This window comes from Balaenoptera physalus (assembly GCF_965194825.1).
Source record: "Balaenoptera physalus genome assembly, chromosome: 6".
Classification (NCBI taxonomy): Eukaryota; Metazoa; Chordata; class Mammalia; order Artiodactyla; family Balaenopteridae; genus Balaenoptera; species Balaenoptera physalus.
Genome location: NC_138885.1, coordinates 100,028,897 through 100,051,871, shown reverse-complemented (window position 1 = coordinate 100,051,871; position 22,975 = coordinate 100,028,897). Strand labels below are relative to the sequence as shown.

At 36.9% G+C, this 22,975-nt stretch overlaps 1 protein-coding gene across 45 annotated transcripts in view; it reads right to left on the bottom strand.

The window, feature by feature from the left end:
• MAP2 (microtubule associated protein 2) overlaps positions 1–22,975 on the bottom strand; it is a 278,235-nt gene that overhangs the window by 233,142 nt on the left and 22,118 nt on the right. For 2 of the 45 annotated variants that reach the window (XM_082466917.1, XM_082466928.1), the window contains one exon: positions 20,664–20,749. The exons of 41 other annotated variants lie outside the window; for them this stretch is intronic. The gene's annotated coding sequence lies outside the window, so the exon portion shown is untranslated. Of the gene's footprint in view, positions 1–12,609; positions 15,207–15,257; positions 15,366–20,663; positions 20,750–22,975 lie in introns of those variants that run through there. 2 more of the 45 variants (XM_082466895.1, XM_082466926.1) reach the window with 2 other exon arrangements.

The following is a 22,975-nucleotide window of genomic DNA, read 5'->3' as shown; positions in this document are numbered from 1 at the left end:
AAACTGTGGACTGAAAGCCTTCGCTTTTCCTGAGAGTCACCTAGCCCTGAGCTTTAGGAGGGTCACTTTACAAGTCCAACAAAACTCAGGGCTGGCTCCCTGAGTTAGAACTCTGGCCAAAATGAAGCAGAAAGCCTGACTCTACTTTTCAGCTTGCTGCTATATACCTGCAGTAATCCTAAGGGACCCATTTTCTCCTTAAAAAACCTAGTTGCCGACTTAAATCCCTGACTAATGGCCCAGACACACATATGCTCTGAGAGCATCACTAGTAACATCCCAGAGGGGCTCCAAATGAAAATTAAAAATCAATTGCTCTATAATATGTATTTGCCTGCTTTTCATAACTTATCTAGTATATTAACCCTAGTGGAAAGTCTTTACAACGAAGAGGAAGGGAGTAAACAGCAGCTCAATTGACTTTGAAACCCTTTTGACTGCAAAATTTGACTTATCCCTCTTCACTGTAGCAGCGAGAATGAAATATCTCATTTACATGAGCTTCTGTTAGGACTTTTTAAAGCCAGAAAATGCTAGAGACCAGGTTTATGTGTTTTCAAGGTTATCATTAAAATGTTTCCTTATTTGGCATTTTTAAAAGTAACAACCCCTTATTCTCAAAGAATGGTAAACACTTTCGAGGTAATAACATATATCCAATGAAGGAAAGTGGACTTCCTTGTAGAATACGTTTTCCCTCTTTATTCTGTTATTAAATGGGGGGGGGGGCAGGAGCATGATACAAATTATTGAAGTATTCGGATACAATGCTCCTACTGCTTTAAAAAACTTTTAGTAAGTAATTTTTTTTTTTTAAAGATTGATTGATTGATTGATTGATTGTTATGTTGGGTCTTCGTTTCTGTGCTAGGGCTTTCTCTAGTTGCGGCAAGCGGGGGCCACTCTTCATCGCGGTGCGTGGGCCTCTCACTATCGCGGCCTCTCCTGTTGTGGAGCACAGGCTACAGACGCGCAGGCTCAGTAGTTGTGGCTCACGGGCCTAGTTGCTCCGCGGCATGTGGGATCTTCCCAGACCAGGGCTCGAACCCGTGTCCCCTGCACCAGCAGGCAGACTCTCAACCATTGCGCCACCAGGGAAGCCCCCTAGTAAGTAATCTTAAGATACTAACCTCCTTTACTAAATTTACCTACAATTTTAGAACAATTGATCAACAACTAATTACTATCTCTCCCCTTCCATAGAAGCTCCTACCTTTATTTATTAATTCTCTGTAACTATTATTTAATTATTATTAATTAATCCTCTGTAACTATTGATATTAATATGTATATAATGTATGAATACGTTAAATATATGCCAGACCATGCTAGGTACCGGGGAGATCATGGTGACCAAAAAAAGACTCAGTTTCCACCCTCAAAAGGCTTATAATCTCATAAGGGACACAGGTATTAATAAAATAATCAAATAATCAATATTTAAAATAGTTCTAAAGTAATTAAGAACTGAAAGAGATGTTCTGAGGAAAAAGAACATGAAATGGTTCGGGTAAGGATTCCCTGAATATGTAGGATGAATCAGAGTTAACCAGAAAGAGGGAAAGTGGGTGAAAGCATGAACTAGAAGAAACTGCATCGAGCCAAAGGAAGGAGAAAGGAGGCAAATTTGAGTAAATTGTGGCAAAGTGGAGACTGGTGTGAGACTAAGGAAGCAGACAAGAGTCAGACCATCTGGAACCTTGTAACCCAGGGGAAGATCTGTATTTATACCAGAAGACAAATGGGAAGCCACTAAAGACCTTTATTCAGGGACATGGAAACTGATAGATTTGTGTTTTTACAAAATTAGTCTACTCCAATATGGTGGACACGTAGGAGGGCAGGTAGAGTGGATGCAGGGAAATTGGTTAGTAAGAGGTTATTAAAGCAAGACTTTGTGTTCCTTAGATAGAATAAAGGGAGAAAAATCTCATGCAAGTGGTTTTGACCCTCAGGAAGGTGTTCAATTTTGGAATCCAGATGTCTTAGCCTGGGGAGAAGATGGACCAGAGAGGTAGTGTGGCCACACTCAGTCCCCCTAGCTAACCTTGGAGTTGAAAGCATAATGTGAATCAGAGCCAAGATGGAGACAGGACAGTCAAGGGTGCTGATGGAGTTGAGGTTGAAAAACTGTTGGTGAGAAAGATGAGGTCTCTTACTGATTAGGTTTTGCTATTGCCCACTGTGGTTCAGTGACATTATCTTTTTCAAACACAAGAAGGCGAAAGGGAATTATTGAAGAAAAAAAATGTTTAATGAATTTTTTTCTAAATAGGGCAGAAGAGAAGTCTGCAAGAGGGAAGAAAAAAAGTATGTGTAATTACAGTATAGCACAAGCTCAAGCTGCTAAAGAAGACACATTAATAATATGCCCAGCTGGATAAATATACATAAGCACTTTGCCATATGTAAAATCTATTTTTTTTTTTTTTTGCTTTTAAAACAGTGCCAAGGGGCATTGCTCATCTATATGACTGTTTCCAATGATCATCTCCTCCTGCAGAGCATTTGCCTCACCCAAAGCATTGTTTGGATTTTCACTTCTTTCAATTACAAGTGTTTAAATTCAAACATGCTATACTAATTTTGAACACTGAAGATTTGCTGTATTAAAAAAATATGGGATGACTAAGTTCTGAAAGCAAACATATGTGTTTGATGCAGCAAACCATAATAAAACTGGTAGGTGGGCTCTTGAGAATGTAGACCCACAGTAGAACGGAAACTCATAGTTCTTGAGCACTTATTATTAGAAGCCAGGCACTCTCACATTTACTATTTCATTTAATAGTCACCACTTGCCAGTGTGAAAAGAATTCAATTTTCCATTTTGCAGATGAAGAAATAGAAGTGCACTGAGTTAGCTAGTAAGTGGCAATGCTGGAATTCAAATCTTCCTGTGTGCAGCTGAAAGCCAAATTATTTTTATAATACTAGTCTGCAGGCATGAGCTACACTTGCTTAGGCAATTCTTAGTCTGAGCAGGAACCAAGGCACTGAAGTTTGTGTGTGTGTGTGTGCGTGTGTTTGTGTAAGAGACGGAGATAGAAAAATAAAGAAAGAGATGGAGAGACAAACAGGTTGAGTGTGAAGGGAGGAAGCAGCATATCACTGCTTTTTCTCTTCCTAAGAAAATGGAGAAGAAAAGAAAGTAGGGCTCATTAGTCACCACCATAAACAGTATACTGTGCATATACTTACTTGAGTATGATCAAAAAAAGAGGTTTTTAAAAATGAAATATAAAAATTTGTGCCACATTAAAAACATTTGAGAGAACTAAGGATATTTAGCCTAAGGAAGAGGACTCAGAGAAGGGGTATGGTATTTATCTTCTCATCCTGGAACAATCATCCTATGGAGGAATACGAGACATATCGTGGGTAGTTTAAGAGAAGAGCTTGCACAAATGAATGAAAACTGAAAGAACACGAGCTATGGCATAACTCTAAGAAGCCTTTCTAGCAATGAGGAAAATGTGGTAAGCTGACTTAAGAGATAATGAGTTCCCTAACACTGGAGGAATTCAAATAAGGACTGAATGAACTCAGATCATAAATTTGTTTAAAAAGGATTCATGCATAAGTAATTGAACAAGATGATATCCAAGATCTTTTCTAACGCTCTGATTCTTATTAATCAAATTCCATGATCTGGTTCAGTCTGGGGCTCACAGTGTGGTCCTGATAGTAATATTCCCAGAAGTTATCCTGGAACCTTCAGAAGCAACATATCCTGGAAGTTCAGCACAACAGAGAAATGCTCCCACATGGCAGCCCCGGGTACTGGAGTAGTCAGAATGGCTCCAAGTCCCATCCACATCGCTTGACTGCCCTGTGCCTCTGCTTCCTGTTTCCTCACCTAATAAGTAAGGGTAATGTGTACTCAGATTAAAGACATCTACATGGGATAATTGGATACAATCCATAAAACGCTTGGGCAAGGATACCGTATCATTGTCTGTATAGTTTGCGCAAAGACACAGGAACCATAAAACCTGTGAGGTTGAGAGCTGAGGGGATAAACTCCCAATCAGTTGAATCCAAGTCTTTGTGTGCTTAAAAAACACTGTACTGAAAAAAATCCTCTTTTTAGTTTTCTTAAACATTCAATTACCTTGCTTGGAGAGGTATGACACAATGAATAACCAGATAAGGCTGGCCCAAATCTTAGAGCAATTCTATTGAGAATGGACTATTCTCAAGGTAGAAGTTCACTCTTTCAAGAACCAAGTACCGAACCCCATTATGTGCAAATACAAGCATGACAAAACAGACAGGGTTGGGAGGAGGTGATGAGTTCTGGTTGGGATATACTAAGTTTGAAGTACCAGCGGAACATTCAGGGGAAAATGTGAACCGCCGGCTGGAAATGTTAGGGATAGGGATAGGGATCGGGATGGGGGGGTATGGGGGGGTTGGGGGATGGGGGGGTATGGGGGGAGAGGGAGCTAATACTAGAGATTCCATTTCATTGGTGGCAAAGGCAGGCACTAATAGCTGAGAGAATCTAATTTTCTTCTCAAATTTTACTCTACCAGTACTTTAGACAAAATCTGTGATAGTATTCTTTGGACTAAAAACTGTTTCTTCAGAAGTGTTACAGGATTTTTATAGGCACCAGCCTGTTCAGAGTTTGATGATATTTAAATTTATACATTAAATGATAGCTTTAAGTAATTTGGCAAGGAAATGTTCTCCACAGCCTAGAATAACTGCCAGTATTTCTGATTCTTTTGACTCTTTGTCCAGTTGTCTTAACTGGGTCTAGACATTAGAAGACCTAGGCCTTCATCAGTGAAGAGGCTTGGTTTCACCATCACACTGCTCTTGGAAAATAAAGCATAGCTCATTGATGTACCTACTTAAAAAAAAAAAATCACACCTCTGGATACCATTAGAACAGAAAAGGCAAAACTCTCAAGAACTGACATGTGCCTTAAACCTCCGGGCATTTTCCAACTAAACTGTCGTTTAGAATGATGAAGAAGCCATAAATTAGTGTTCACAACACTCTATAAGGAAATGAAATGTAAGTTAAATGCCAAGTAGTTACATCCTAGAGTGGAAAAAGTATTATTGTTCTTGCAATAACTTAGATTATTAGAATGGAAAGAATTTTAAAAGCCAAGTTTACTTTTCAACGTGTGCTTACTTTATAGCCATGCAGTTAACCTACCTTGAAGAAAGTAGACTGGAAATTCATTTTCTGATTTTCATACAATGCCATATTTTGTGTGTCCCTCTCCTACAGTGATAGAGACTATAAAAGTTGTCACATGAATGCATTTTGCCTTTAAAATGGGAAGAAAATATTTACAGCGAATGATATATTAGTCACCGCAGTGAGATTACTCAGCCACATTTTTTATTCTATTTTGAATGTGCCTTGACAATTAAGTTTATTTTTCTTTCACTTCTATTTTTTTAAAGAAAAAACGTATTTCTGGAATTACATAACTCGTATTTATTTTCTAAAGAAAAAAAAAAATCTCTAAGTCAATTAACCTTTCTAGACCTTAGTCCTAACTATAAAATCTAATTATATAAGGAAAGGGACTGGATTAAATCTTCTCTAAGCCCCCTTCCAACTCTATGATTATATTAATCCATGACCTTTGGAAATAACTAAAGTGCCCAATAGCAAGAGAATGGTTACAGCCCACTCTTATGATAAAATGCATGTAGCATTTTATGACATGACATGAACAGGGTGGGGTACAGAACAGTGTACAGTTATTCACACACAACTATAATCATCTGTGGGTGTTAGTGTACAAACACACACACATAGACACAGCCACATACACTAATTTTAAAAAGAACACTTTTTAAAGAAAATGTTACAAAACTATTTCAGTTGTTAGGGGAATAATACAGGCAATTTTAATTTATGTCTTTGTATTTTTTTAATTTTATTAGTTGTCCGTAACAACTTTATGTTATGATATTAGCAGATAAAGTTGTTTTTAAAAATCCATGTTATTTTAACTTTTAATATAAGCTGATTTTTTAATCTGGGCATTTTTATTATTAAAATATTAGTGATAAATATGGTATAAGTAACTGAATATAGGACAGTCAATTGAATGCTGGATTAGAAAAAATCACTCACTACTGAAATCAACCAATAGTGTAAAATTCAATGTCTATAGAATTATATCTCTGTTTACCAGTTCATTCTTTTAGGAAAACAGAAATAAGGTCTCCTCCTTCAAGCTTTCTCAAACTCTCCCCAAACAACAAATATTGCCTGATAATATTACAAAAAAAGTCTGTCCACAATCATTTTTCTTCCTTAAACAGCATAGTTTAAATAAATCTAAGTCATTTCATTGAAATTACTGTAAGTAATCACATGTAGGGATTTTTAACACATTAATTCAAGGGTAGGGAATAGATGGCTATGAACATCTAATGAAATCTATATTATTTTCATTCGAAGTACCTATGCCATTTACTCCTCAGAAATCAGATTAAAATTAAAGCCACGTCAACAAGAAAAAAGCTAGTCCTATCTTGGTACTGAGATGCAATGATTAATGTATTTTAGTAGGCCATTTCAATCACTCATGAAATTTGGAATGGGAATGGCAAAGAGTACATTCTCAAATTCCAGACTTGATATTGTAGACAGATCTGTTCATGATAAAGAATAATATAGTCCATCTGCCCTGGTCATTCGTTGAACATTCCCAAACACTGTGATTTGAGCACCTGTAACATTCATCATGCTGAGAACTGGACGTTCCAGAATGAGGGAGACGTTTTCCTGCCTGAAACCTTGTAAACCACCCAAATCTAGGGACCAAGAGATAGTTCAGAAGTGATCCCTATATCGACAATTTTATTTACTTCAGTAAATCTACACTCTCTAATTTGACTTACACAAATAACAGTGTTTTACAAATTTTCGAACCTTCAGTAAAGAGGTACCTACAGAGATAAGGATGGAAAAGGGACTAGACAACTATCATAGATTATTTCAATTATTTGTTTTAGTAACAGTTTAAAAAAATGGTGTTGCAGTAGGTGACCTGTGGGGTAACTGGAGGCTAAATCTATTCCTGATTTTTCCTACAGTTTCTTTGATATAACCCCGGTTTTCTCTCTGATCCTGTGCAATTGAGTTTGTCTTTCTAGATTCCAGTTTCCTGATATGTGAAATATGGGCATTGGTCTTTTGGTACATACATTTTTATGATTTTTTTACTTTAAATGTGTCATTATTGTACCTCATTGATATATATTATGTATGTTATAATGATGATTACTAATTAACTAGCATGTATTTTAATTTTTAAAAATCCAAAAGAAAAGAATAAGTTAAAACCTGTTTTCTCCTCAGAGACAAATCAAAAAAAGAAGAAAAACATTCTCAGGTATCCACTGGCTGGGGAAGTCAGACCTTACCTAGACGGGGACCCTAAAGCGCTAAAGGGATGCATTGCTAAAAGGACACGTTTTGTGAGACAATAAAAGTTAAGAAATGGTAGGAAGTTGGGTTTTATTAGTTTCTATAAAGTAAAACAAATTAGACATAGCATGACTTATCAGAACAAAATTTAAAAGGCCATACTACTAAGTGAAGAATAAGTTTGAGGTGATGAGAACCAAGTTATAGAAAGACTATATAATGATTCAGTATAAAAACAGTTTTCTTCAACCTTTCTTCCCTCTCTCCCTGCCTTTCCTCTTTTCATCATCTATCAAATAACCATTATGGGATAGATACTGAGAACACAGAACATAGAACTTGTCTTCAAGTTGCTCATGAGCGTGTGTGTGGGTTTGTCTGTGCTCGTGCATGTGTGTCATTGTGCTGGGGGTTGACAGAGGAGCAGGCAAGTAAACAGATAATTACAAGTTCCTCCTCATTTAAAGGCGCTGGACTCCTGAAAGCCACCATGGTAAGCTTATCTACAACTGAAGATTTTAAAACTAAGTTGAGAGAAACAGTGCCAGAAAAAATTTAAGTAATCTCTTTAAAATATATTTGTGTTTCCTAAAACCAAGAACTTTCTGAGCTGACTAATATGGTAGCCACTAGCCATATGGAACCTTCAAAGGATGCAATTGAGGAACTAAATTTTAAGTTTCCTTTAATTTTAATTAATTCAAATTTAAGTAGCCTCTTGAGGTTAATTTTGGAAGCACAGACTTTCGAACAAAAGCTTTACTTTTACTTTGAATTATTATGAATGATTTTCTAGTAATAATTACATTTATTTAATTATTAGGTTTTATGGAGTATTATAATAAGTTTTTTGTTTTTACTTTCTAGTAGAACTAGTTTATATCTTTAAATTTTTCATTTTTTAATGACCCATTTAAACAATCCTACTCACCACAACCAATGAAATTTGTTTAAAATTATTTAAAAGATGAAAAAAGAGAGTAAGAAAGGAAGAAATCATTCCTTCCCAGTTTACCCAGATCATAGCTACTAAGAAAATTTTTTTCTCCTTGAGATCTAAGGCACCTGAGTCAATTTATTGCACTGCAATGATTTTCTGGGGCAAACCAATGTCTCCATTATGAAACCAGAATTCATACCCAAAAGGACCAGTTTGTTCTTTATCAAACCACCCATGTTGTTTTCCCATGGATAGGTATAACATTACATAGACTGTCACTGAGAACAAAATTAGTCATATGTTAGTAATCTCCATACATTACGATGGCGAATTTCTCTCATCTATTCTATGTATCTCTCCCTTCATTAAAGATATAATTCCAAAATTTACTGAGGAAACTATGCACATCCAAGTGCACACACACACACACCAATGAAATACCACTTGTACTCACAAGTATAAATATGTCACTTCATAAACACTGAGATATAATTTCTAACAAGGAGAATTTGATGCTGAGTTGAGAAAATCTGGTCTACTTATTGTATCTTCAAGTATTTGTTGTTATAAGGGAAGTTGGAATCATGGAATATGAATTAATGTAGCAATAGATCTTGCTTGTTCATTGAGGCTATAATTAGTGAGCAAGGCAGACAATAAGGGGCTGAGACCTGGATAGACTTTTCATGGAGATGGGAAGATTTCAAGTACTAATAGAGGCTCCTTTGAATAGTCAGACATAACAGGATCAAGACCTGTGGCACATACAGCACAATCCTGTAGGCACAAGGACTAGGGCCTGGAAGTCCTCAATTGCTACCACTCAAAAATGCACGGTGGCCTGGCAGGTTGTGAATAGCAGAGAGGTTTGCCAATGAATCTCAGCTATGTGCCTGTCCTGCAGGGCAGAAAAGGACCCCAGGGGCAAGAGAGTCCAGGGAGTATCAGCAGAGTGCTAGAGTAGAAATCAGGACACTTGAACCATAATAGAAAGCCACATATGAAAGCCAGACAAGATCATGATTTGTCTGGAGGACAAGATGATGTAATCCTGAGGCATAGAGTGATGACTTAAAGATTACCTGTATCTTTCAATTTAGACCAGGTTGGCCTTGAATATTAGGGAAAGGGTAGATACTAGGGGAGTATTTAGTGGTCCCAGTTACAGAGAGGAAGAAAGTTGCAGAGGAAAATAATGATAACAATAGTTAACACTGAATGAGCAGCTAGCGTGTGCCAGACATTGTTCTACGGCTTTCCATGTCTTATCTCACTTACTCATTACTTAACCTCAGAAAAACTTTCTGATTTTTATCATCCCTGTTTCACAGATGAAGAAACAGAGGTATAAGAGATTAAGTAATTTACCCAAGATTACAGCTAATAAAGAGTGGAGCCACAATCTCAACACAAGCAATCTGACTTCATAACTCATGCTTTTAATCACTACATCCTACAGATTGGACATGAAAGGGCCCAAATACTGGAAGAGAAATAAAAGTCTTATGGAGGTAAAATTAATTTCATAATAGCAATAGATTGATTTAAATTTGCTTGTCATTCAAACTTGTTCAATAATTATTCATCAGGTAATGTTACCCTTATTTATTCTAAGGGTTTTACATATGCGAAATCATCTAATCTTCCCACAGCCCTATGTGATAGGTGTAATTATTACCCCTGCTTGACACATGAGGAAACTAAGATATAGAAAGGTTCAGTAACTAAACCAAAGACACTCCAGATGCTATGCTCTTGGCCAGTGCCCTCTACTGCTTCTCAGGAAGGTAGAGGGTGGATTGTATTTATCATATACCTTTATAAGACTTCCAACGTGCAAAAGGTAGTCTGTGTGATTTGGGGCCTAAAATTTCCAGGTTTGGGACTATAGAGCTCTACTTATATGAATTATTATTGTGATTGGTAGTAAACAAGACTGACTTGGGGGGAAATCTGTGATTCAGAATATCTTTCAGCTTTTCCAAACTCCCACTTGCTTTATTATTCCAATTCAGACACCCATCCCCTGAGCCAATCCCAACCATTTCTCAATGGGCAGTCTGACCCCTTAGTGTGAGTGAGTTCTAGTTACTGAATGATTTTGTATGGACCATATTTTGGTTGGTATTAATCTCTATATCTGTCTCCCTGTTTCCTTTGCTTCCAATATTACTTCTACCCTTTTTTTAAAAAGTTTGAATCAACAGAGGGTATAGTTGGAATATATCCTATCATCTAACAGAGGTATAACTCTAAAGTCTTTGAATTGTGTCGGGGAAGTAATTTCCCTCCAGATCTTCTGTGTTGCTTTCTCTGGATAATGTAGATTCTTCCATGACTCCAAACAGTGAGATGAAGACTTTGCTAACAAGTGGACTCTCACTGGGGAACCTCCTGTTCTGGGAGTCAAGCTAAGCCCTTTATAATGATTCTACTTTATTAAATGGGATTCCTGGCATCTTAACAAAAGGGACTTCTGTCAGAGAGAAAAATTTTACCTGTTTATTTGTATTATTATCTTGATTCTTAAGACACACTAATAACCATTAGTGGTTACACAGTGTGACATTTTTTAAGTTAATAAAAAGACAAGTTTGCCAGTCACAGCAAAATCAAGGAAAAAAACATGCCCTGAAGATGTCTTCCTTTGCAGGTGCAAGTCATTTGAATGGTTGAGATGGATAGTGGCATATTGTGGCCCATGGTTCTTAACTCACTTTGGACCATCCTAACTCAAGAAGGAAGGGCAAAGGTGGTGAGGACTTTGGACCATCCTAACTCAAGAAGGAAGGGCAAAGGTGGTGAGTAAACTCAGGTCCCTACACCTTTAGGACACATCCTGGCCTAACCTCTCCCCCACCTCCATCCCTCACCCCCAGAACACTTCTCAAGTATCCTTCAGTTTTAAAAGAACCTTCATATGTTGCATTGAATTTGGTCTTCTCAAGGATCCTATGAAGTTTACAGAGTGGATATTCCCATCCTATTTAATGGATGAGAAATTGATGCTTGGAGAGAAGAAGTTAAATGTTCAAGTCACAGGAAAACTGGAGTTGAAACCTTCCTATTTTGGCCATGAATTCAGCACTCTTTCCATTACACTAAGTAGCCCACTCATTCAAAAAAATTTAAACTGAAAGAATTTCTGTAGGCCACATTAGTTTGTTGTGTTTTGACATTCTTGCTTCCAAAAATGGGTGATGACATAGGGTTCTCTTGTGCATGTATGCAGTAATTTCCTGCTGGCTGGCTCACTGCTCTCTAGTTGAGATAATTCAGTCAACAGGTACCTCTCCAAAATGGGTAATTTAATATTTTACAAGACCCAGCGAAGTGCAGAACAGGTATGCCAATACCCACGTAAAAGCTATTCTGGGCAGCTGCCATAAACAAACCATTCATGCTCTTCAAGATTCATTCTCTTTAAGACTCAAGGTCCTCATCTATAAAGCCAAGAAAATAATAACTACCGCTTCAAAAGAGGTTGTAATGATTAAATGAAATAATGTACGTAAAGTACACTTTTACACAATGAAGCACTAAATAAATATTGTGATTAAGACTGTCACTTATTGGTGGAGATAGGGTTCTTATTAAAATGATCCATCTGCTTTCTTTGATCCGTGTGCGTTTGCGTGTGTGTGTGTCTGTGTGTGTGTGCATGCATGCACGTATGTATGTGTTGGGACAGGGGAAACTACTAATTTTCTTCTCCTAAAATTCCTGCAATGTGACCATTTTTCTATTCCAAAGATTAATTTCCTTTAGTAAAATAAAGTCCTTCCCAGCCCTGCCATTCTTTAATTCAATGAGCAGGGAACCAATTCTCCCAGCCTGAGACTATAATTCCTAGGCTACACTGGAAGGTTTTATAAACCATTTCAGCTCACTCTGTCAAAATGGGAAGATTCACCATTTAGCATCTCAAACGTGCCTCACGACATGAAAGAGGCCATTCAAAGAGTACTCAGAGGCATGAGAGGGACAAGATGTCCAGGAACTTAAGTGACAGTTGCTTCTTTTTATTGCTGCTTTAGATTAAAGATGCTGAGGTTTGATAATAAAACTAGGGTAAACTAATCTAACAAAATCACTATGAGAATGAAGTGAAATGTAGATCTAGTGCTTAGTAGTATGCCTGGTACTTACAACATCTAAGTAACTTTACAGTAATGCTTATAGTAGTGGTGGTGGTGGTAGTAGTAGTGGTAGTATTAGTAGCAGCAGCAGCAGTAGAGCGGTAGTTAGTACTCACAAGGACGATGTCAGTCAAGTTCAGAGCCAGGTGAATGATTAACAGGTAAGAATCAGAATCCAGTTATTCTCCACGAATCACCATGACCATTCTTCAGGCCTAGGATTTCTAAGCAGATTTTCTAAACATTACTGGAAGTTTTCTTTAAAATATTTATATGGCAGGGTCATCCAGCTCTAAATATATTAGAAATCTGAAGCAGCAATTTTTACTAATGCACTACGTATTACAGGAGTATTTAACACTAATAATTTTTGCACTCTGTCAGGAAATCTTTCTAAAGATGCATCTATATTTCAAGCATTTGGGGATCATTACAAGGAATGGTAAATATGGAATATAGGTAAACAAAATTTGCTCTTCACCTTGGTTATCATGAGTACAGACCTGCATTCACATAACTGCGAACAGAGCTTGAGCAATTTCAAAGATAAGACAACTTGTCAATCCATTATATTTTAACGTACCTTTAAAATATGATAGTTGAGAAAGACTAAATACCAGACATAATGTAGAATAATTTCATAAAAGGAAAAACATTACCTAGGTAACCTAACCTAAATATTTCTTTGAAACACAAAAAACTAGAAATCCATTAACACAATTATATCAAGAAATCAAGGATGAGCAAATGGACATCCTGAACTCAAACCCACATGAAAGAGAACAGACATGATTTGATTTTAGAGAAGAAAGTTAGTTCTAGTTAAGATTATGAAATAGAATTATAACCTTACTACTAACTACCAGTGTGATCTTGGACAAAGTATTTAACATCTCCTTCTCCTCAACTTCATCATTTGTATAATAAGGTTAATAATAGTACCTACGTAACAAGGTTCTTGTAAGGAGTAAATGATTACACACACACTGGAAAAAGTGCAAGGCACATGCTTAAACCTTATACAGTATGTAAACATTAGCTATTATCACATATTTACATATCACATGCTACTAGATATTATTATATATTGCATATTTTAAAACAGATGGCTTTATTTGAAATTTAAACAAATTTTAAGATATTTAGCACTCAGTGAATATACTGATGATTTTCTAACACAGTAGTTTTATTTTTTATAACTTTATTTATTTTTGGCTGTGTTGGGTCTTCGTTGCTGCACACGGGCTTTCTCTAGTTGCGGCGAGCGGGGGCTACTCTTCGTTGCGGTGCGCAGGCTTCTCATTGTGCTGGCTTCTCTTAGCTGCAGAGCATGGGCTCTAGGTGCACGGGCTTCAGTAGTTGTGGCTCACGGGCTCTAGAACGTAGGCTCAATAGTTGTGGCGCACGGGTTTAATCACTCCTCAGCATGTGGGATCTTCCCAGACCAGGGCTCGAACCAATGTCCCCTGCATTGGCAGGCAGATTCTTAACCACTGTGCCACCAGGGAAGTCCTAACACATTAGTTTTAGATGAACAAAATTCTGCCTCACACCATGAAGAACATAGAATTCCTTTTTTCTGATTTTAGGATTGAGCTTTTTCACTCACTGCTGGGCTGAGCTAACGGCATTAAAATTTGCTATTTAAAAAAAAAATTCCAGTATAAGGGTGACTCTATCTAGTCCCATCTGTGTATGCTACTAATGCCCACAACAAGACAATTACTCATGTGAGAAACACTGCTTTTCATAACATGACACTCCATCTGAGTAAATACAGAACCAGGGAGCCCTTGGTTGGAAAAATAATTTATTTATATAAAATAATTCTAAATAAGAATTTTGGTTACTACGAGAATGAATGTACGGAATCTTTCTCTGGAAGACTTTCAGTGTTAAGATGAACACAAAAATGTTTGGGATGATTTAGGTTTTACTCTTTTGGAAAACAAATATAATCAGTAACAGTCATAGGTATTTATATGTAATCCTAACCTTCTTCTAGCCCATCTTAAATTATGTTGCATTGTTGTTTACTAAAACTGTATATTTCAATTTTAAAATATTTTTATATTAAATGATCCCTCTGATATTTTATTTCTTAGGGGGAAAAAACCTTGCTTTTTGACATATGAAATCTGACTAAATTAGGACTGAATGTGCCAAGAAAAGTGCCAAATTATTATTATCATTGCCAGTCTGTCATTAATTTCTTAATCAAAAGCATAAACACAAGATGGATACTGGCTAATTATGCATCATTAAAGCCGAGAAATATCCAGGGGTTTGGATAGTTTACAAAAGAAACAATAAAATCTCTGTAATTATATTGTCATTCTGAGATGTGATAACAGAGTATACAACACAAAATCCGTAAGGCACACTTCCACTCTGTCTAAAATGTGTCTTTATGTAAGCTCAGAATTCATTTTTTGGCTATTCAATATTCAAAATATAAATGAGTAGGAGAAAACAGGAACAAAGAAAACAACTGTAGGACTGGAACATGAGAATTATGAGGGAAAAAATAAAGGTTAAGGCTAAATATTCTCAATTTCTTTTATAGTTAAGAGGAAAAAGATGGATAGATGTAAATTATTATTTATATACACGAAAGATCAACAGTGTTTGTAGAGAGGATGGTGACCAACTAAGTGCATCCCCTTTGATTATTAAACAAAATAATGCTATAACGTTGCAGCAAAGGTGTTTATGTAAGATATTAAAAACATACCTTTCTGCATCCCTCCATGTTTCAACTTACATTGACAACTGTCAGCTGGTACAGAGGTGTGTCTACAGCCTAGGAACTGAAGGGATGGCGGTACATCATGACAGATGGGGCTGTGTGCTGCTGGTACCAAACGTACTGCTATGGAGGATGCAAAAATTTGGGTCAATCCTTTAATATGCTTTTATTCTAATCCAACTGACAGTTTCCTTCTGAAGATGTACTTCGTCAGAAATGTCATTATCAAAGATAGAAAGAAAATAGGATGCCTAGGGATACGCCCCAGGGTACCATAAAAGGATACTAAAATACCACTTTTTTTTTTCCTTAGGTGTGTGAGAGAATACAAAATGTATAAGGAGGTCCTTAAATTAAAGAAACTGATCTGTGCTCAAAAAGGGAGAGGAGAGTTCCAGATAGAATGCCTTTCTAGGGAGAACGACCTGCCAGGGGACTAGATGAAAGTGGGTTTTATCTCCTTGAAGAAGCTGGGGAAACCAAATAGCTCCTAGAAATAGGTCTTTAGCATTTGCATATAGGTCAACCCTCCCCCTACTCTGTCAGCTTCTAGAGATCACAGGTACATCCCTAGAGGAGAAAAATACCTAGACTGTCACTTCATACCCTTCCTACTCTTACCCTCAAAGACACTATCAGGTTTACTCTGAAGGCTAGGCTTCAGAAAAGACCTATTTTGATTTCAAGATTTTCTTTTGGGTCCTTAATAATGTCCACATCAACTTAGTGCTGCCTAAAATTTCATTAACAGTCAATACAGTCTTTCTATATAAAATTAGATAGAGAAAGTTGTAAAGGTAAATGCAAGGCTGCGGTACGCTTCTTCAAAATTCATCAATTCCAAAATACTGTGTAGGCAAGTAACATGGGTAACTTCTAATATCAAGCTCTTTTGAGAGTAGAGAGAGGATCAGATTGCAAGAGAAAAGCTGGAAGTGAAAGATAAAGTCCTTACTGAGCCCCCCAAAAGGAGTTTAGAATTGCAAAAGATTCTGAGGAAAAAAAGGATGCTTTGGACAGAGCTATTCTTAGCTTCCTGCAGCTGTGCCTACATATACCCGAAAGCAAATTATCTGCAGATCTGTATTAAACGCTCCAAACTTGTTCAGCATGTGTATCTGTCATAGTCCGATTAGAAAAGTAGGGTGTTGATGAGGGGATTCCTTACAGAGGTGTGGATAAAGTTAAGGAAACCAACAAGGGATGTTGCCAGACCAGGAACTAGAAAAGTAGTAAGCAAGGGGAAAGAACAGTGTAACCAGACTCCACAAAAGCTATAGCCAGGGATAGGGGCCTGCCCTATCTACCAGAGAGACACAGGTATCCTTAGCAGCAAGAGGGAAGTGGGGGAGGGTGGATAAATACCTGATTATCCATTCTTGCTTCCTATTAGCTGAACCCACAAGAAGCCAGAGAGAACAGGAACCTGGATGAGGCAGATCCTGAGGGTTATACTCAACACCCCCACCCCCCCCCCAAACCAGGTAGACAGAGTCACTAGAGGTGAGGAGTAAATGATGAATCTTTTTTTTTTTTAATTTATTTTTATGTACTTATTTTTGGCTGCGTTGGGTCGTCGTTGTCGCACGCGGGCTTCCTCTGGTTGCAGAGAGCAGAGTCTACTCTTCGTTGTGGTGCGCGGGCTTCTCATTGCCATGGCTTCTCTTTGTTGCGTAGCACGGGCTCTAGGTGCGCAGGTTTCAGTAGTTGTGGCACGCAGGCTTCAGTAGTTGTGGCTCACGGGCTCTAGAGCTCAGGCTCAGCAGTTGTGGCGCACGGGCTTAGTTGCTCCGTGGCATGTGGGATCTTCCCGGACCAGGGCTTGAACCCGTGTCCCCTACATTGGCAGGCGGATTCTTAACCACTGCACCACCAGGGAAGCCCCAGTGATGAATCTTTTATAAATTTCTTTCCCCCTTAACATGGCCCAACTTCATTTTAACAAATCCTCAGTACCAAAAGGTATAATATGGCGGTATCAGTGAATAAATAACTCAGTTGTTCAGATGCAAATTATGTGGGTTTGGATTATATCTCTCAGGTTACCAGTCCAAGGGATACTGTCTTACTCAGCAGAGGAAATAAAAGGTAAAACTCAAACTTGCTAATAGCTTTGAAAAAAAGAAAACTCTTTCAAAAAAGAACTTAGAAATTCTAATAATTATAGCTGACTACTGTATAGTAGCCCATAGTTTGCAAGACAATTCAAATATTTTTTCATACCATCTACTATACTGCCTATTTTAATAAGCTACATCAAGATGATTCCTATTAGATTCTGATTTTTAAAATTATTACAATGAATCAAAAAAAAATCATAGAGAAATTGGGTTTTCCAATTAGCTATAGACCTTAATTACTGTTTTTGAACATTATTTACAGGTGCTTTCAGATGATATGTAGGTACTGATGTGTAAGATATGACCTTCATGTTCTTTACAGATATTCTGAGGAGTACGTATATAAACATACTTGAGCAAAGGCAAATAATAAAAAGGTTTAGATATTCAAGTACTAAGTGATATAGTAAAAATATGTGGGCTGTACTGCAGTGTAGGAAGTAAATGTTAGAAATTCCATTTATAAATTTTTTCTTAAGAGGGAAAAACGAAATGAAATGTTACTAATATTTAATATGTAAGTTAATATTGACCCCTTCACTTGGTCTATATGTCAAATGCCACATATTACCAAGACTACGTTACCTATCTAGCAGAAAACTGCATGGTCCCTAATAAAGGGAGTGAGAGCAGTTTCCACTTGTTCAGGGCTCTTGGCTTATAAAATGTGTAACAGTTTACATGTGCCCAGGTCAGTGGATATGAGGTTTCTATTTAAACACTCTGATGCAAAATGGATAAGTGAATTTAAAATGTCTCTATTCAGAAACAGAAAATGGAAAAAAAATCAAAGTACATGAAAAAAACCAATAAAAACAGAATGCCTCTAGCCTTTAATCTAAAATCTCTTCAGATAAAGACAATGGAAGCCTATACACATCTGACAAGAAGTCAGACAAAGAAATCAGAAATCATCAAGTTGGTTATTTACAATATAGATTTATATCCAAATTCATTAATAAGAAACTCATATTTTCCTTTGAGATGTTAATAAAGCCATTGTGATTTTCAAGAAAAAAGTCATTCTTTCACACTTAATTCACTTTTTAATTTCTTTTTTTATATTTATAACAGTTCAATCTACAGAACTTTTTAAAATATAGTAAAATTAATATGCATTAGGTAGTATGTTCACTGCTGTTTAAGTAATAGGGTATGCTATCAAAATAGTTTGAGGTCACTGGTATAGACTGTGAAGGTAGGAAGGCTTGATGGAGGAGGTGGGACTTGAGATGAAAACATAGGGTTTGGTTATAGAGAGGCGAGGGAAAAGCTTCTCTGAACATCTGGTTTTCTTAATCTGTCCTTCTCAAAAGCATTTCTGTAGTTCTGGGATAAGGAGCACGACAGCTTGTTGCTTGCTAAACGTTTGCATCTGTTGGGGCTGAAACAGCTTTCTGACCCTATTGTTCCTTCCTTCATTTAAGAAAATGTATTCTCTGCATCTATTATGATCCAGCCAATGTGCTAGGTGATATACTGGTAAATAAGACTCAAGGGATTTATAGTCTAAGAGTTAGATCTTCAGTTGCCTCTTCAGGCCAAGGTGCTGAACTTGGGTAGTTCCATTTCTAACCCCTAGAAATTCAGGCATTAAATCAAAGTGGACTGAATGGAAGTAGGTTCAAGACATATCAGAGTTAGTTGTGGGGTTCTAATAATGACATTATGAAGGCGGCCTTTAGGTACGGTGTCTTCATATCTCTCTAGTCCAAAAACCACAGGCATAAGCATCAGTGGTATGCAGTGGCTACCACATTTTCCAGAAAGACCAGAGTAATGGGCTGAATGATGATCCCTCAGAAGGTAAGTCCACACCATAATCACCAGAACCTGTGAATGTTACCTTATTTGGAAAAAGAATCTTCGAAGATGTAATTAAGTTAAAGATTGAGATGAAGAGATCATCCTATATTATCAGGATGGACCCTAAATCCAATGGCAAGTGTCCTTATAAGAGACAGACAGGGGAGATTTTAGAGACAGAAGAGAAGGCCATGTGATAACGGAGGCAGAGTGATGTACCCACAAGCTACAGCTGAAGGAGGCAAGGAACGGAATCTCCCCTAGAACCTCTACATCTTAATTTCAGAATTCTGGTCTTCAGAACTGTGAGTGAATAAATTTCTGTCGTTTTAAGGCACCAAATTAGTGGTAATTTGTTACAGCAGCCACAAGAAATTAATACAACCAGTGAAGACTCTGGAGTCCAAGTATGTGGTCCAGGGATGTTGTTCTAGTCATCCTTGGCATTATTAAGAATTCTAGTTTGGCAGGCATGCAAGAGAATGGCTTGCATCTCTCTGAGCTAGGGCATGGAATATCTGAGTGATCAGGACATAACTGGCACTCTGTTTCTCATTTGGAAGCACTGATAGTACAGGTCTCTCAAATTTAGAGGGTCAGAAACAACCTGACATTGGCTTAAATAATCATCTGCTACATGACCCTTGGGAGTTAGCAAAATCACTACAGAGAGTATCAAAACATACATGGCTGCTCTTTCCAACACCAAGTGTGTCCCTTGAGACTTTCTAGACTAAACAATATTGCTTCTTTCACTAACCACTTGGATTTTTAGCAAAACTTTCTCCATATGAATGAGGAAGTTTTACTAAAGTGCAAGGGAGATTTCTGTAGCTTGACATTATGTATCATGTTATATTTTAGCCCCAGCCAAGTGGAAAAGGTCCTCAAGGAGCCACAACAGCTAGGTTAAGGAGACATGGCTATCAAAACCTCAGTGGTTCAAGGTATACTGGTGGGGTAGGATTTGGTAGTTCCATGAAGGTGGTCTCCTGCGTATGATCAAACGTGAAGGCTTGTAAGCCACTAAAAAGCCACATTTTTACCAAATAGAAAGTTCATGATCAATTGAGTGGAATATCACTTAGAGCGGAACACAAAGGGTGTCTTAGTCTAGACACTAGGAAGGCCACAGTCTCAGGTCCATGTAGAACTCAGGTCTGGGAAAAGAAGCCAGGCAGCTACTTTGGTGTCTCACTGCATTCCTCCAGTTCTTCAGCTAGATATTAGCTCCAGAAATGGTAAGCAAGATGTAGGCGGTGGCAAACTGCAGCTTTGCCAGAAGAAAAGAATCGTTGGCCTTAAAGGACCTATGCAGTCTTAAACTACCTACAGTACCTAGATAGGTAAGATCCAGGAAAATATCTGCTATCCAACTGACACTGTCAAAGCTTTGAAGTCTTGGAAAATGAATACAGCTTTCTGTCCTTGAACTTGGCAAGGATTAATTAAATTTCCATAGGAGGCCAAAGATTTTAAATTCTGCAGAATTTACTTAAATGGAATAGTAGGATGGTGTGAGGGAACAGGCTCTTTGACTCTCTCTGTTGTTAGTTTCACAAAGGAAACAATTACCAGGATCTGAAAAAAACAAGGTGTATTTATTCACACTTGGGTGGAGAGATAGGACAGCGAGACCCTCCTCTCCCTCCCACTCATTTTAATAACGTAATTTTAGATGTTTTTGTTGTTACTATAAAATTGTTTTCCTTGGCTCATTCATGTCCAGATAATTCTAGGTTGACTATCAACACAAAAAAATTTCCACCATTGTAAATTTAAAGTGTGTTTCATTTTTATTCATTAAATAGCCAACATTTTCAAAACAATTTAATGTAGCAGCTTTTTTTTTCTTTTTAAACTGAAATTGGTGATGGTGGCAGGGAGGGTAAATATATCCAAGCTATCCTTGGGATTTTTCTTTTTCAATAAAAAGGATAAAATATACACTGTAACATTAAAGCTAAGTAAGTCAAAGGAGGAAAAAAATCCAAGGCAGACCCTTGGATGCAACTACAATCAAACTGTTGACTAAAGGTTGACATGAATCTAAAGAAAACCAGGTATGGTCTGCCAGGACCACATTCAGCAGTCTACTAAAGTTTCCTTTACTTCTGTTTGTTAGTCAATGAATAGAACTGCGAGGAAGTATATGAAAAGTGACACTTTTCTAAAATAATTTCACTTTTTCTAAAAACATGTCAAGCTTATAACCATAGTATGGCATTAAACTGAGCAACTGTAAACAATTACCAACTCCCCAAATCCAAACGTTTTCTAGCATTTGGTTGTTTGGCATCTTGCAGATGCATCTTGTGATGGAAAACTAATTTTTTTATGGCATTTTATAACAGGCAGGAAGCAGAGTTACTCAGGTTATGACCATCAAAAAAAAATGTGGCTTTTTGTTCATTTAGTTTACGGTATGTTCCATGTTCTGTAGACAAAAAGAAAAGAACTGCTTTGTTTTCTGGTTGAGTTTAAACCCACATATTATTAAAACATGCTGCTTAATACCTCAATGCAAAATTGCTATTATGAGTAATTTTCTTGGAAGATGTGGGTGTCTGAATGGTTTGCCAATGCTTCTGATTATTATTCCCAAGTTCAGTCCTGTTGGTAGAACATGATTTTCTCCATCATATATTATAGGCCATAATAGTTAAGATGTCACATAAAAATGACATCTTACTCTCTCAGTGCAGACTATGTGCCCAGCAGAATCTTATGTTCTGAGTGATTTTGCTTTTCCATAAGAAACAAGAGTACCAACTCTTCTCTTGCTCCATCCATATTTTTGGCTACATGTTTTAAATGTGTTGCAATTTCTCTGCAGAAAAACCAGTGCCACATAGCTTTAGGGTTTTAAGAAACCACAAACACTGAAACCACACTCTTGTCAATCTATCCTGAACAATGATTATGATGTAGGTTTTACTTTCATATATATTCACTATCTATCTCCCTTGCCAAATCAGAAATTTACATTGTTCATCCCACAGTCAGTTTGGTTGTTTTTTTTTTTTTTAAAGTGTAAACATAAACCCCTCTCTAGAGAGCAAAAAGACAATAATGATATTAGTGTCCTTATTGCCCATTAGATATGCTAGAATAGGACAGTGCTTTATTAGTGATTTTTAAAATTTCTTAAAGAGGGAGCCATTTTTAAGTGGAGCTAACTAGATATTATGTGACTAGGTATCACAATCTGAATATTCTCATAGATCATAAATCCAAATCTGAATGATCCAGAAATATTATGCTTTAATTCCAAAGGCTTTAAAACCATATAATTCTTGGAAATTTACTAATTATAGAATCAGACAAAAGGTTGTATACAAACTAAAATGATGAACCACGTCTTCTTCAGAGTAATGCTGATAATCCATCCATCTTCACAGCTCCTTGATTTATGCTTTTTTAAATGTAACAACCAAATATTTTTGAAAGTGTGGCATTTTATAAAATTTTTTGAATTTTAAAATGCACTGTTTAAAACTTGCTCCCAATTAAAAAATTTTAATGCAGAATCCAAGTGTTTTCCACATTTCTTCCAAGGATATTTGAATAGCAAACTAAGTCTCAATGATGGCTCTGTTTGAAAAATATTCATTATAATTAAATTCCAGGTTAAATAAATAACTTACATACCCCTGTAGAAGTTACTGTGATGGGATCTAAATTATACTATAATTTTCATTTTCCCTCTAACAAACTATTTTAAAGTAATTTTATTAAGCTGCAACCAAAAACTTACTAAAGATCTCGATTCAAATTATCAACCCAGTTCAAGTTCACATTTTAGAC